Source organism: Eumetopias jubatus, unplaced genomic scaffold, assembly GCF_037043125.1.
Source record: "Eumetopias jubatus isolate StellerSeaLion01/CBP00866 unplaced genomic scaffold, mEumJub1_p1.0 scaffold_17, whole genome shotgun sequence".
NCBI lineage: Eukaryota > Metazoa > Chordata > Mammalia > Carnivora > Otariidae > Eumetopias > Eumetopias jubatus.
Genome location: NW_028274823.1, coordinates 34,504,520 through 34,521,533, shown reverse-complemented (window position 1 = coordinate 34,521,533; position 17,014 = coordinate 34,504,520). Strand labels below are relative to the sequence as shown.

Genomic DNA, 17,014 nt, shown 5'->3' with positions numbered 1-17,014 from the left:
TGGCTAAAAAGGAGTGTGGGAAAGTGAGTATTTAACTTTTCCTGATCTATCATAGAAGGCAACAAGGGAGAAGGGAATTGGGAATGACTATTGAATCAACTAGCCATCTGTATCTGCCACAGCTTAGAGAAGAGAAATCGCTTGATAAGACCATATCACTACTAAGGTGTGGTGCCAGCATTCAAACCCCAAGTCTGGCTGCTTGTGTCTTAAACACCATCTTCTATTAATATTGTAGTGGAGAGTCTCCGTTTGCCCCTCCAGATCCACGTTTCCTTTCCTCTAACTGATGTGGTCTTGAAATTCTGTTCTCTAAGAACTGTAATACATGGGACTGCATGCCCTCAGATTTACCATCTGGTTCAGCCAATGGTATTGGAAAATGGGAGAAAAGGGGTGCCTGGGTGGCTCAGTCAGTTAAGTGTCTGCCTTCGGCTCAGGTCATGATCTCAGGGTCCTGGAACTGAGCCCCACTTAGCAGTGAGTCTGCTTCTCCCTTTCCCTCTGCGGCTCCCCTGCTTGTACTCTCTCTGTCAAATAAGTAAATAAAATCTTTAAAAAAAAAAAAAAGAATGGGAGAGAGAGAGAAATCAGCGTATTTGCTTTGCCAGCTCCCTTTTTGTCAGGCTCTGGCTTAGCAGAGGGTATGTTCCTCTACTGAAGGCCACGGCATGCCCAGCAGCCTGTCTACTGCTGGTATCCACTAACACCATTCCTTCCCTTGCCCCTTCAGGCCTATGGGTAGTAATGGCTTTCTACTATTGATAATCCCTTGTTGATTCTCCTAATCCTGACAGGACAGATTAGTGTACCATCTGTTTCCTGCAAGAACCCTGACAAGCACCTTACATTTACATAATGCCCTATGATATCCTTTTGTATATTCTCTTAAGGGGTTTTATTCTACTGAGATTTCAACCTATTGCCTTGCTCCCACACATCTTTCTAGTATCCGACCTTCTCATACAGGCATGTTCTATCAGCATATGCACAGTAACTTTCCCGTAGAATAAGGGAGGCTTGGCCTTATAGGTATGCGGGAGAGAATTACAGTTACATGGCTTCCTTCACAAGTCCAGCCTGACATACCTCACTTTATAAAGTCTGATTTTCCAAGGCTGTCCTGCTTAATCTGAGTCCCAGTCCTTGGTCTGGTCTTTTTTGTGTGTGTGTGTGAAAAAGACCTAAGGGTTTATTGAAAATAAACTCGATATGTTAAGCGATAAAATATAACTACCAAATTTATTTCTGTGATGAATAAATAGCAGTATGTTATATAAATGAAAGAATGATAACCCCATTCTCTTTTGTTAATGGTCATATCACATACAGAACATTATATTCAGCTCCGAGTCTTTCTAATAAGAAATCCAGCTTCTTTGTCCTCTCCCTTTATCTTGAATCCTTTGCTCCCATGCTTGGCCCAATGTAACTCTTATAATCCTCTTTCTTCCTCTGCCCAGGCTCAATTCCCCTAGCATTGCCCATTCTTACCCATTTCACTTCTTTCTTCTTTTCTCTTTCCTCTAGTCCATGTTTCTCCTTTTCCTGTCTTCCTGGCTTGCATCTGGAACATGGCACCACTACCAGCCTAATTTCCCAGGTCTAGTATCTCAGTGCTTGTCAATCGTTTGCAGACCACCACGGCATGTGAAAGAGAGAGTTCACTTATTTTATTTTATGAGCACTGGCATTGTAATAGGGCAGGCCTTCCTTAGATAAAAATAAATTATAAAATAAACATAAAAAACAAAAAATAAAATATAAAAAATAAATGTTACTAAACTTTAGCATCACATGGATAGGAGCCTATTCCGTTCATTCATAAAAGACATTTGTTTTTATGATGGTATAATACACATAACATAAAATTTACCATTTTAAACATTTTTGAGTATATAGCTCTGTAGCATTCAGTACATTCGCCCTGTTGTGCCACCATCACCACCATCACCACCATCCAGCTCCAGAACGTTTTCCTTTTCCCCAAACTGAAACTCTGTCCTCCTTACACACTCACACCTCACTCCTTGCTCCTCCAGGACCTGGCAACCACCATTCTGTTTTTTTGTCTTTCTGATTTGGACTCAGAGTAGACTTATTTTGTACTCTTCAGAAGAACAAGCTCAGGATCACAGCATGTGAGCTGCAAGTGTTCCACGGAGATGCGTTCAGGGTGGATAACTGTTGGGGGGCTGCTGCCGAGCTGCCTGGCTGTGGTGATGCTCAGGATAGCCTGAATGACCATCAGGATGCCAAAGGGTGATGTGTCGAAAGACAGGACCCTCCACTCCTGACCCCAACCCCCAACCCCAACTCTGCAAGCTCACTTCTGACTCTTCAGTTCCATGAAAAGGAAACTTGGACAGAGTAATATGAAACATGTTAATAGAAAACACAAGTTGGCTAGGTTATTATAGCCAGTAGGTCCATACATGAGCTATTTGCAACTAATGCCAGATAATGCCAGAGAGTGAGCACATGAGCAGTGGGGAGGGGTAGAGGGAGAGGGACAAGCAGACTCCCTGCTGAGCAGGGATCCTACACAGGGCTTGATCCCAGGACCTAAAGTTCATGACCTGAGCCCAAGGCAGGTGCTTAACCGACTGAGTCACCCAGGTGCTCCAGAAGATTTGTATATAATCAACAAATGACTGGAGGAGACAAAATGTTCAAAAACTGCAGAGGGAAGAGAGACTTTGACTTGTGGGTGGATGCTCAGGAAAACCTCATCAAGAAGGTGGGACTTAATCTCAATGTGGAAAGAAGGGTGAAATTCTTGCAGGCAGCAGGCAGAAGGTCATTCAAGGAAGAGGAAACTACATATTAGAAAAAATGAGCAAAATAGTTTTATGACATCTAAGAACACTTTCACTTTATCATTCCATAGTCTGAGCAGAATTTAACTAAAGCATATACCCCAGGAGGTTTGGGAACAAGTAATTGTCCAAAGCAGTGTTTTCAAACATTTAGTTCATGGCATGGTGAAGGATGAATTCACAGGACACGGTGCTGACAGCACTGCAGAGGCAAGGGAAAGAAGTCTTGGAAGTCTCATAGCACGATAGCTAAGAGTATCAGTAACAGAAACAGAGAAGTCAAGGAAAAGGAGAGGCAGCTGGTCAGGCTTTTTATCACAAGTAACAGAAAAGCAATTTGAACTTCTGTGGGCAAAATAGAGACTATTGGCTCATGAAGCCAAGCTGTGGAAAGAGCAGGGATAACATGGAGTCTGAAAAACATTTGGCACAGGAACTTGAAGTTCATCTCAATTTCCATCAGCAGCTGTTTCTTTTCTCTGGGTTCCCTTCGTTCATGAAGCTGGAATACTTCTGCCAGCATATCCCAGGTTCACATGCTCCCCATACTAGAGGTGACAGAATTTGCTTCCTTAGTTCCAATTAGAAAACTCCCAGGGAACACTGATGGATCTGTTAGGGTCACATGGCTACTTTAGCTGGAGAGAAGAGGCAGAGTACTCTGATGAGCAGCGCCCATGAAAACCACCAGGTTGACAGTTGGAGCAGTCCCTCAAAACAAAGGTAGGATATATTTTCAAAAAGAAATAGGAACACATGCTGGATAAACAAAGCAACTAATGCCTACCATAGGGGACAGGCTGATAATTGTTTAACATTTTAAATTTAGGTAAATAGCATACATCTAAGATTGTGGAATCACATGATCTCAGAGTTCCATAAAAATCTTCTGATCCCACATCTTATCTAATGTACTCATTATTTCCATAATATTCCCAGCAAGCGATCTCCCAACGGGACCTCAAACAATTTACTCCCTCCTTTTTTTAAAATAATTTTTATTGTTATGTTAATCACCATACATTACATCATTCATTTTTGATGTGTTCCATGATTCATTGTGCATAACACCCAGTGCTCCACGCAGAATGTGCCCTCTTTAATACCCATCACCAGGCTAACCCATCCCCCCACCCCCCTCCCCTAATTTACTCCCTCCTTAAGCACTCTATCCATTATAAAATGTTCCTAGTTGTTAGAAAGTTGTTCCTTATAGTCAGGTAAAATTTGCCACCTTGGAATTTCTATCAGTCATTGGCAACTTTCTCCCTTGGAGGTGTCCATAATGAATCTCTTTCATTTTGCAGGTTTGAAGAAAGCTCTCATGTTCCCCAGTGAGTCTTTTCTTCTCAGCCTAAGTCTCAATTTACTCCAACTATTTCTCATGTGGCATGGAGATTAAGTCTCCTTGGACCTTTGTCCAGTGAATTCTTTCAACATTCAACAAATGTTTATTTATGCTCTTGCTTGTGTCAAGCAGTAAATTGGATCTTGAAAATAAGATGATAAGAAAAACAGATTACATCCCTGTCCTAATGGAGCTTATAATCCAGGAGGAGAGACAAATGCTATATAGTCACACAAAAATATTGCAACCATGATAGGTACTATAGAGAAAAACTACAGAGTTATATGTTTACTTTAAATTTTGGTGCCCAGAATCATGTAAAATGCTTCATGTATGGCCTTGCCAGTGGTAATGATGGGTAGTTTAAATATGTCCAAAAATTCCCTGACACTGTCTTCAAAAGGTGCAACACTCCCCTTGAGTGTTAACTGGACTGACAGGAAAAAAGCAGAAGTGACACAATGCCACTTCAGAGACTAGCTCATAAAAGGCACTGCAGTTTCCCACTTGCTCTTTCTCTCGCTCAGGGAAAGCCAGCTTCTGTCATGAGAAAGCTCAAAAGTCCCATGAAGAGGCCCATGTGGTGAGAAACTGAGGCCTCCAGTCAACAGTCTTGTGAGCAATGTTGGAAGCAGATCCTCAATCAAGCCTTTAAATGACCACAGCCCTGGCCAAAGTTTTGTTGCAACTTCATGAGACCCTGAGCCAGAAATACCCAGCCAACCAGTCCTTAGTTCCTGACTACTTATAGTTTCTGTAGAAACTATAAGATAATAAATATTTGTTTTAAGCTAAATTTTGAGAATAATTGGTTATGCAGCTGTAGACAATTAATATGGCAACCAAAATATAACAATTGAACATTTACCTGAAAATTAATAAATGGAAACATCTTTTAGAATGGAGTCAGAAGGCTGGCAGGCAAAGACGCTCTCACACACCTCCATTCATCAGTTGTAGACCCCACAAGAAGACAGAGACTTTGCAAGTCTATGCACTATTTTACTAACCCAGCAGGAGGAAGGAGGATTTTTTTCCTCCCCTGGCAACAGCCCAGCCAATGAGAGACAGTCACAGCTCAGCCAATGGAAAGCCACTATGCTTCCAGCTCCCAGTTTACTCCAATGGACACTTAGTTTATAACCACCCCTCCTAACTCAGTTCTTCCTCTATGAAAGAGCCATTCCTTTCTTTTGTTCTCTGGACTTGGCTGTGGTTTCCCCATCTTTGGTTGTTCCAGATTGTAATTCTCAGAAATTCCTGAATAGACCCATCTTTTGCTAGTAAAATAGCTGCTTTATTTTTAACATTAACACATCCTTCACATTGACTATTTTAGCTGTCACATTGCCCTGCTGATTCATGTTGATTTTACCGTCAATTAATATTCCTAAGTCTTTTTTTCTCACATTCTATTAAGACTTGGCTCATTGTTCCATCCTGTCAAAATCCTTTGGGAGTTTAATTCTCTTTCAAGGTAATAAGTTATCCCTCTTGCTTTGTACTACTTCGTGGAAGAAGTAATAACATCAAAATCCAAGGAATTGGGTGGTAGTCCCAGATTTGCCACTAACTAGTTGAGTGACAATGAGAAAAATCTCTCGATCTCCTTCAGCTTCAGTTTCTTCATGTGCAAATTGAGTATTATAATGCTGACTTCATGGGGGCTCTGAGGGCAGACTAACCTGAGACCTGTTCCTAGATCCAGGACTCACCAGCTGCAAGGGACACATTTCACCTGCAGAGTATTTACTCTCCTGCCTGCTTTTTTTTTTTTTTAAAGATTTTATTTATTTATTTGAGAGGGAGAGAATGAGAGACAGAGAGCACGAGAGGGAAGAGGGTCAGAGGGTCCGAGGGAGAAGCAGACTCCCTGCTGAGCAGGGAGCCCGATGTGGGACTCGATCCCGGGACTCCAGGATCATGATCTGAGCTGAAGGCTGTCGCTTAACCAACTGAGCCACCCAGGTGCCCCCCTCCTGCCTGCTTTTGATAACAGTAGAAGTTTCTTTTGGGAGCCACCCCTCCTACAATCTCAGTCCATACAGTTCAGCAAGGGACTGCTCAATTATAAATGACTTTAAACTATAAAGATGTTTACTGTGTAGGTAGATGTAGGAGGTTTCTGGTTTGGAGCAGTGGTTGAACAATGTCGACTCTAGTTCTGCATCTCTGAGATTCTCTTGGCCTTCTCATTGTCACACTCCAGTCTTTTCATTCTCACACATCAGTGTCAGAGCAGGAAGTTACTGGGTGGGTGTGGGGTACACATATAGGAAAACTGGTTTCCCTTTTAATCAAGGGAGAAAATTGTTATGACTTTGTCAAATTAATAATTATTAAATAAACCCCGAGGATGCTGGATGGTGAGCTGGGATTTGACAAAGACAACAAAAGAATTGAAATAGAGAGGTTTATTACTTACAGGTACCAGAGGAAGTATACTGCATGCCTTGAAGGACCACACGGGGAAGTCAAGGCAGGGTTCAAGCAGAGAGACAGGCAGGACCTGGGGCACATGCATTTATGAGGGCCTGTAGGCGAAGTGCTTGGGATCCAAAGTTAAGGCCAGATTTAGTCAATTCAGACCAAAAAGAGCAGGATTTTGTTAAGTTCCACAGGGGTCTTACCTAAGAGGGAGGGTACAAGGGCAAGGCCCTGGGAGGTGGGAGAGACTGTTTATCACAAAGGCAACTGCAAAAGTCATATCAGGAATTTACATTTACTTAGTACTCTCTGTGGGCTATTATCTAGGGTATGAGCTTGCATGAGGAAGCTAATGTTAGTTTAAGGCCTCTACAGTTCATTTGACCAAACAAAATAGATGCTGAGGCAGCAATACCAGAGTTTAGTGTAAACTCTCAATAAAAATCTTCCCTAGAAGTCTGAAGATCAACTCCCTTGTTCACTTCATTGGCCAGACTCAGTCACATGGAGACACCTAGCTAAAATGGAAGCTGAGCAATTGAGTAATTGGCTTTTTCAGACTCTCAGGCAATGAAGAAGACAGCTGGGAAATACTGCTGGGTAGGTAGTTAATCAAAAGCATGTGCCATAGGTAAGCACATGACCCAGACTTGCCAATTAGCATATTCCATCCTCCTAGTCACAGGATGGGTGCATGGATGGATGGATACATGATCCTGCATGGCTCCTCCAAAGTCAGAAATACTGTGGCCACTTGCCACCATTAGTAGGGAATCTGCCTGAGAATGGTGTTGACACAGAGGAAGCAGAGGTGAGAGGCAGAGAAGCATATTCCGGTTGGCCTCATTTGAGTGCCTTGTTACTGACATGCCTAAGCCAGCTACACATTTTTCTTTTCTTTCTTTTTTTTTTTTTTTTGAGGTGGGGGAGGGGTGGAGAGAGAGGGAGAGAGAATCTTAAGCCGTCTCTAGCTCCAGCGTGTGAGCCTGCCATGGGGCTCCATCTTACAACCCTGAGATCATGACCTGAGCAGAAATCAAGAGCTGGATGCTTAATCACTGAGCCACCCAGGTGCCCCGTAAATGAGCTATACTTCTTTTTTTTTTTTTTTTAAAGATTTTATTTATTTATTTGAGAGAGAGAGAATGAGAGATAGAGAGCACAAGAGGGAAGAGGGTCAGAGGGAGAAGCAGACTCCCTGCTGAGCAGGGAGCCCGATGCGGGACTTGATCCCGGGACTCCAGGATCATGACCTGAGCCGAAGGCAGTCGCTTAACCAACTGAGCCACCCAGGCGCCCAAATGAGCTATACTTCTTAAACCTGTCAGTAATGTGAGCCAATAAAATCCCTAGCCTAATATGGTTGGCATATTACATTAACAACCTGCCATGAACCATGTTTCCCAGCATTTATACCTTCTGCAGTCTCTCTCCTTGAATCTGGGCTGGCCCTCTGACTTAATTTAGCCAGTAGACTATGATGAAAATGACATTGTGCAAGTGCTGGGCCTAAACCTTAGGATTTGGGCCACTGCACTTTTGGAAATCAGCCACTCTAGAAGTCCAACTACCCTGAGACTGTCGTGCTGTGAGGAAGCCCAAGCTAACCATGTGGAAGAAAACTGAGGAACCTAGTGTATCAGTCAGGGTTCTCCAGAGAAACAGAACTAATAGGATATATAGAGATATATAGAAAGAGATATATTATGAGGGATTGGCTCATAATCTAGGCTGAGAAATCCCATGATCTGCTATCTGTAAACTGGAGATGCAAGAAAGCTGGGGGTGTAGTTCCAGTCTAAACCCAGAGGCTTGAGAACCAAGGGAACCAATATGTAAGTCCTAGTCCAAGTCTGAAGGTCCAACCAGGAGTGCTGATATCCAAGGGCGGGAGAAGACAAGTATCCCAGCTCAAGCAGAGAGAACAAAGTTGCCCTTCCTGTGCCTTTTTGTTCTATTCAGGCCCTCAATTGGTGGTTGATGGTCCACCACATTGGTGAGGGTGAACGTCTTTACTCTGCCTACCAATTAAAATGCTAATCTCTTCCAGAAACACCCTCACAGACACACCCAGAAATAATGTTTTATAAGTTATCTGGGCATCTCTTAGCCTAGTAATGTTAACACATAAAATGAACCATCACACCAGCTAACCGCAAGAACTGAGGCTCCCAGCTGAAAGCCAACACAAACTTGTCAGCCATGTGAGTACACCCTCTTGGAAGTGGATGCTCCAGTTCTGGTTGATAAGCCTTCCCCATGGAGCCCTATCCACATTGCAAACACAGAAAATGGTTGTTGTTTTAAGCTACTAAGTCATGGAGTCATATATCCCACAGCAAGAGATAGTTAAAACACTAAGTAGGATTCAGGTATTTCATTTGCAGTTGAAAGGTCTTTGGCTAGTGCACCAGCTAGCCTTAAAAGGGAACTGTAATATCTGTCCACAATTCAGTTTCTTTAGCTATACAAAGGTTGTAACTCACATTCAGTGTATATTTAATTTTCTTCCCCTCGTTGGGCTATTTTTAGGATTAAATGAAGTAACATATAAAAGTACCTAATAATACTAAGGATTCTTGCTGACTCCCAGTGACCACTGCTTTCCCACCTGCCTTGCTGAAACCCAGTAACACTGTCTCCAGCATTGCCTTGATCTTCCAGCTTTGTAAATCATCAAAAAGTGAATAGGATTAACTTAGCTAGTGAATTCCTGCTGATGCACTATGACTGCAGCTTTCCCAAGTGGGTAAAAGATTCATCCAATGTGCCTTTCTAGAATTTTGCCATGAGTAAAAAAAGGCATAGAAAGCCATTTAAACCTGAATTTTGTTCATTTCTGCATTTATTTCTTGTTTATTCCTTTTTCCTCCCTTCTCACATCCTACCTCCTCCTCTACCTGCCATCCCCAGACGAGATGAAAATTCTTTGATCTTGGCTAGGGAGGAGATTTGGTTCCACTTGGTTCTAAGAGAGGAATATTTCATCCTGATTCTCCTCTGGGCATGGAAGAGGGGAAGAACAGAAATTTCAGATTGGTTTTGGAGTTGTAAAAGCAGAGGGGACCTAAACTGCTTCTCTCTAGTAGAGCCCGGGAGGGGCAAAACAGCAGAAACTGAATAGGTTTGGGGTTCTGAGCTCAGTGGGGCCTGGGTGGGGGGGCTCAAGACCTCAGATTAGAAATGGCTGTGGTGGCCTAGGGAAATGGGCTTGAGAAATCTTCACTGGAGACCCCTATACTCAGCTAAGTATGGGTACGGTAAATGATTCCTCTCAGTACATCCCAGGCATAGTGAAGGGTAGCAACCACACCCAATGGGGTTCCTTTGGGCCTGGTATGATGAGCAACACCAGGAACCCATGCTCTTGGAGAAGGCACCCAGTGAGCTGAGAGAACCCCCAGATGTAATTAAGAGAGGGACCCAGCCATAAGGAGGGATGACTCATGTGGGACATGTGTAGATTTATTAAAGACCAGGTAAGAATGAAGACTTCCGGGGCGCCTGGGTGGCTCAGTTGGTTAAGCGACTGCCTTCGGCTCAGGTCATGATCCTGGAGTCCCGGGATCGAGTCCCACATCAGGCTCCCTGCTCGGCAGGGAGTCTGCTTCTCCCTCTGACCCTCTTCCCTCTCGTGCCCTCTCTCTCATTCTCTCTCTCTTAAATAAATAAATAAAAAATCTTTAAAAAAAAAAAAAGAATGAAGACTTCCCAGCAGGGGCCAGACATTCCACCTGCCCCTCTCTGTCACCCCCTCTGGTACTTTAACATAAGATACCAGAACTTTGGTGAAACAATGACTAAGATTTAAGGGCCATCACTCAAATCAGAGTGGGGGCTCAGAACAGAAATCAAGCTCATTTATAGAAAACTAAGTGCTCATATTTTTCATACCCTAATTTGTGCAAATATATTATCTGCCTGGATTTTGGTAAAATAGTTTGCAGATGTATGGGGAATACTGGGACCTGACTACCTCAGGTGCCATCACCCTGTGATACCATGACCTGGGCTCCCAGTACCATGCCAAGGACCATTTGATTCAGTTCATGAAGGCAGAGGAGATTTGCCTCACCAAAGTGCCACTGAGCAGTGGTCAGGTAGTTCCATGACTCCAAGATCAAGGTCATACTGCCTCACCAGGTCCAGTGTGGACAGTCAAAGCCATGCTTCACCACCAAGAGGCCCAACATCTTTTATTATTTTATTTATTTATTTTTTTCCAACACCTTCTTTTAGATGCAGGGCCCTTTCCGTCCCCAGGTCTGCTCAGATAAATTCCTTGGGGGGAAAAAACCATACGCTCCACCTAGGGAATGTGTCAAGTGGAGATCTGAAAGATGGATAAAGATTAGGGATTAATCCAAAACAAAAGAGAAAGAGAGTTCTAGGCAACGGGAGGAGCAGTGTGTTCTCTTGTTTTCAGAGAACTATGTAGTAGTTCATTTTGAGTAAAGTCGCATCTAAAATAACTTTTGTTTGTATATTTTTTATGCCATTAAAGGGACAAATCTCAAAAGTTACCAAAACCCAGTGGTTTCTGGTTAGCTGGGATGTATTCTACACTCCATGATGTTAGTTCCCTTACCAAACTTTGCATAACATTGGGGACCATTTGAACTACATTGTTTTCGCAGAAATCTGTTGGAGTATCTACCATTTCTCAGTGAACCTGTTCACAATGAATTGCTCTTCCATGAAAGTGGACTCCTGGCAACCTTGTTTGTAACAGATGATCCTGGGTGATTATAAATCAGATCAAGGGAGACATCTGGCTCCATATGAACCAATCAGATTCTCCCCCTGGAAATGAAGTTTGGTTGGCTAAGCAATAGCTAGTTATTCTCAGGGTGCACCTGGAACCGAGGGTCACATAACCCCAAGAGCTGACTTTTCTTTCACTGAACAGAAACCTGAAGAAAGAGAAGAAAAAAGCAGATGGGCAGGGAGACCTGGCATCATGGAACCATCTGCCCCATAAAGAAAGAGAGGAGTCTGAGAGAGGACAGTCCTGCAGGAAACCCTGCAGCATTCCCACCTTTGGCTTTTGAGACACACCCCGTATATCCTTACATATCTTCCCCCCTCCACCTCCACCTATCTTTTGTGAAGCTAGTTCAAGTAAATCCCATTACTTACAAGAAAGAGTTCAAAGATAAGACAGTGATTATTTATGTGCCTTTGTTTTCTGGTGGGACAGTCAGTACCTGCTACATGCCCAAACAGCAATGTTGCAAGACCTCAAAATAAAATTATTTCCTGCTGGAAATGCATGCCTATGATTCAGCAGTTTTCCTCTCAGACTCCCTGCAAAGTCCTGGTAAATCTCAGCCAACGGCTGCCTTCTCCTTGTTCCCCACTAGGTTAGGCTGGCTGCTTTTGCAACTTCACACTAACTTGCTGGAGGCGCATCCGATGAATAAGTATACATAGGGATGCAATGGTGAACATGGCAGACCAAACACCTACCCATCCAGAGCTTCTAGCTGGAATTAAACACACAATTATAATTCCATTTAGGTGTTGTTTAGCCATGAGGAAGTATATAGCATGCCAGAAAGACACATGGCAGGGGGTGCCTAACCCAGACAGGGAAGGGAGTCATGGGAGAGGAAGAGTGATTTGTCAAGAGCGAACACAATACCCAAAGAGTCAAAGCCATTGATTACATTCATCTCCTGTGTGTCAGACATTGTTCTAAGAACTTTGCATGTATGAGATCACTTAATCCTCACAAGTTTATATGGTGAACACTATGATTAACTCCATTTTATAGATGATTCAGGTCCATCATAGAAAGATTAGTAAGCATGTCTAAGAACATACAAATAGCAGTGGTGGAGCCGAGATTCAAACCTGGCTGTTTGAATAATAATTATTTATTGATGGAATAGCTACAAACTGGACAAAGCACAACAATGTTTAATCCCTCCACCAACACCCATACTGGTCATTTTTTTTTTTTTAAGATTTTATTTATTTATTTGAGAGAGAGAATGAGATAGAGAGACAGCATGAGAGGGGAGAGGGTCAGAGGGAGAAGCAGACTCCCTGCCGAGCAGGGAGCCCGATGCGGGACCCGATCCCGGGACTCCAGGATCATGACCTGAGCCGAAGGCAGTCGCTCAACCAACTGAGCCACCCAGGCACCCCATACTGGTCATTTTTATCTCTAAAATGTAAATATCCTTAGGCTTTGAAATGTGCATCCAGTGGGACTCAACTGTATATGCAGAGTTAATGTCAAGATAAAGAGCATTTTGAGGCAATTCTGCCAAGTTATCACACTCCAGATAGTAATGACCGGCAGCCACATTATTATCAGCAGTGACCTCTCCATATCGGGGAGCAGGAAAACAAACAGGACCATTTCAAGGTTGCACCAGCCACCAGCTGAAATTACCCCATTAAAGGGAATGCCAGAGGAGCGGTTGCTGGGTAACAGGAGAAGCTTGTTGACGTGCAGCCCTCCTTTTCAGGAAAATCTTTCCATGCAGATTTCTATTTCCACAATTTTCAGATTGGTTTGTAGCTTCATCAGAAAATGATTCTTTGGTTATTCTATTTCACAAAATGTACTGCAGCATTTACTTGTGAGAAGCCATTGAGAGGCGAACCAACTTCAGGCTGAAAGTTTAATTACCAGAATTTGAGTGGTATTTGGCTACACTGTATTTTGTACTAAAAAGAAGATACCAAATTTTTTTCAGAGTGACATGCTTTTGTATGTTTTCCAAAATTGTATTTTTTTTTAAAGATTTTATTTATTTATTTGACAGAGAGCTAGAGAGCACAAGTAGGCAGAGTGGCAGGCAGAGGGAGAGGGAGAAGCAGGCTCTCTGCTGAGCAGGGAGCCGGACATGGGGCTCGATCCCAGGACCCTGGGATCATGACCTGAGCCGAAGGCAGCCGCTTAACCGACTGAGCCACCCAGGCGCCCCCCAAAATTGTATTTATAATTCATTAACAAAATAAGGTATTCTACTTTGGAAGTTTTTTATTTCTGTTCTTTCCTTCTGGCCTTTATTCCCCTCTTCTTTTAGCTCACATCTATACAGTGAGTCTTGGATCATTTTCCTCCTGGAAACTTTATAATATTTGAGCAAGATATAATGGCCTGATTTGTGCATATGAACTCTCAGAGAGACAATGGGTTTATTTTGATCTACTCTCTCATCTCTCTTGATATTAACTGTGTGATAGTCATTAGGGCTGCTCACAAATGTCCCAGCACTCCTGTTTCTGGCACATGGTAGGACTGTGCCTCTCACCCACCTTGAAGCTAGGTATGATCATGTGACCTGCTTTGTCCAGTAAAATATGAACAGAGTGATGTGAATGTATTAAGAGCATGTAAGGCAATAATAATGGAAATTTACAAGTTTTGACAAAAATGTGAAAAAATTGGAACCCTCATATATTGCTGGAAGAAACATAAAAATGGCATAGCTGTTGTGGAAAATGGTTTGGTGCTTTCCCAATAAATTGAACATAGAATTACCATATGACCCAGCAACTCTGCTCCTAGGTATATACTCAAAAGAATTGAAAATAGGTGTTTATTTTTTTAAAAGATTTTATTTATCCATTTGAGAGAGAGACAGAGAGAGTATAAGCAAGGGGTGGGGCAGAGGGAGAGGGAGAAGGACAAGCAGACTTCCTGCTGAGCGTGGAGGCAGACATGGGGCTTGATCCCACAACCCTGAGGTCATGACCTGAGCTGAAGTCAGACACTTAACTGACTGAATCATCCAGGCACCCTGAAAACAGGTGTTTAAACCAAAATTGTACATTAATGTTCACAGCAGCTGTATTCAAAACTGTCAGAGGTGGAAACAACCCAAATGTCCATCAATTGATAAACAAACAAAATGTGGCATACACACATAATGGGATATTATACAGCCAAAAATAGGAATGAAGTACTATTACAGGCTACAACATGGATGAAGCCTGAAAACATTATGCTAACTGAAAGACACCATATGCAAAAAGCTACAAATTTTATTATTCCAATTATATGAAATATCCAGAATAGAAATAAAGAAAGCAGGTTAGCAATTGCCAGCGGTTGGGGATGAGGGGTAGGGGTAAGGAATGTGCCTAATGGATGTGGGATTTCCATTTGGGGTGATAAAAATGTTATGGAGCTAGATAGTAGTGATGGTTCCAAAACATTGTGATTATACACTTAATGCCATGGAATTATACACATTGGTTAAAGTGGTACATTTTATATAATGTGTGTTATATCACAGTGTTTTAAAATGAATGTGTGGGGCGCCTGGGTGGTTCAGATGGTTGGGCGTCTGCCTTCAGCTCAGGTCATGATCCCAGGGTCTTGGGATCGAGTCCCGCATTGGGCTCCCTGCTCCTTGGGAGCCTGCTTCTCCCTCTGCTTCTCTCTCTCTCTCTCTCTCTCTCCCCGTCTCTCATGAATAAATAAATAAATAAAATCTTTAAAAAAAATAAATAAAATAAAATGAATGTGTGTGTGTGTGTGTGTGTGTGTGTGTGTGTATGAAGGGCATGTATAATTCTCCAGAGTGAACTCAAGTTGATAGGGAACATTCATCAATCTGAATGATTACAGCATGACTGAGAAATAAACTTTTACTATATTGTCATTTGTTACAACAACATAACATACCCCATCCTGACTGATATAAACTATTATATTGCATTTAGTTCACTTAATCTTTTCTTAAGCCTCCTTTGTGCCAGGTACTGGGGAAAGAAAGAGGAAAAGCTTTAAGCAGCTTGCAGACTAGCAAGGGAGATAAACATGTTAACCAAAAGATGCTCTTCTGTGTGATGATGCCATGATGGAGGTAGATTATGAGCTATAGTGGAAGCACAAAGGCTAGAATGGCCAATTCCATCCTGGAAACTCAGAGAAGCCTACCCAAGACGGCAAAGATTGAATTACATTTTAAAAGATGTATAAAAGCTTGCCAGCTTGTGAAAGGGAGAGATTCACTGAAGGTTGATGGAAGAGCTTGTGCTCTATGCAGTGATATAGGCATGACACAGCTTGGCATGTGGCAGGAAATGTCAATCACTAGATAATAAGGTGTAAGGTGATGAGTGCTGGAGAGAGGACTAGAGAAGTCAACAAGTATCTGGAGTTTAGACCTAAACCTGTAGCCAGCCCTTTCTAATCTTTCCATTCATGCCATACATGGAAAATGAAAACACACATGGCACACTGAGGTAAAAAGTTGAGGCTTCTTGTGACTGAAAACACACCTTGCCCAACCTTGGTTGTCACCCTTGGCATTCTTAATCCACTGTAACACACAATTGGGGCACAAGCTTTGGGAATCTCTCCTATGAGTAATGGAGTAACACTGAAGATTTTTAAGCTAGGAGATAATATGGTAAGATTTGGAAAATAATTCATAGTTTGGAAAATAAAAGAATATGAAGAATAAGATTGAAGTCCAAAAGATCTAGAAGGAGGTGAAGGCAATAACCCAGAAAGAAATAGTAAGAACTTAAATCATAATAGTGGCCATGGAAATAAAGAAAGTGGATAGATTCAAGATAGAGTTACAAGTTAATTCTACAAGATAGAACTAACAAACCTTACTGATTGACTTGAAGGGGAGGATGAAGGGGGAGAAAGAAATTAAAATGGCTCCCTGCCTGGGTGAATGTTAGTGGTTCCACTGGAATAGGAGAGAGAGAAGAGAGGACTGTGAAGACAGGAATCAGTACTCAGGGACCTGTTGAACTGATGTGCCAGTGGGGGTACCTGAAAGGCAGTTAAAAACCAGAGTAGTTGGGGAAAGGACGCAAGGTTTGAAACATGGCGGACGACGTGGACCAGCAACAAACTACCAACACTGTAGAAGAGCCCCTGGATTTCATCGGGCTCAGCCTGGATGAGTGAATTTATGTGAAAATGAGAAATGACAGAGAGGTTTGAGGCAGATTACATGCTTATGATCAGCATTTACATATGATATTGGGAGATGTGGAAGAAACTGTAACTACTATAGAAATCGATGAGGAAACATATGAAGAGATATACAAATCAACAAAACAGAATATTCCAATGCTTTTTGTCCGGTGAGATGGTGTTGTACTAGTTGCCCCTCCATTAAGAGTTGGCTGAAACAAAGAATTTATCATGTATGTAATATAGGAGCTTTTGTATGATTGCCTCTTTAAATGTAGAAGACATTCAAAAGAGAAACCTGCATAAATTTTGATATTAAGAAATGACCAAGGATTCTTTCACTCCTGAAATAAGTTGATTTGCAGATAACTAAAAAATTCTTAAGCTAAAGGGCATTTTAATTTCTTTCCAACCCTTTCAATAAATGTGATCACCAAGATGCAGAACTCTTTTTTTTTCAGGGAAAAAACAAAACAAAACAAAAAACAAAGTAGTTAAATATTGAGAGAGAAACTG

The 17,014-nt window shown here is 42.2% G+C and overlaps 1 pseudogene; it reads left to right on the top strand.

Moving 5' to 3' along the window:
- The first annotated feature begins 16,405 nt into the window (after positions 1 to 16,405).
- On the top strand, positions 16,406 to 16,714 carry LOC114205183 (U6 snRNA-associated Sm-like protein LSm3 pseudogene; annotated as a pseudogene).
- The last annotated feature ends 300 nt before the right edge of the window (positions 16,715 to 17,014 follow it).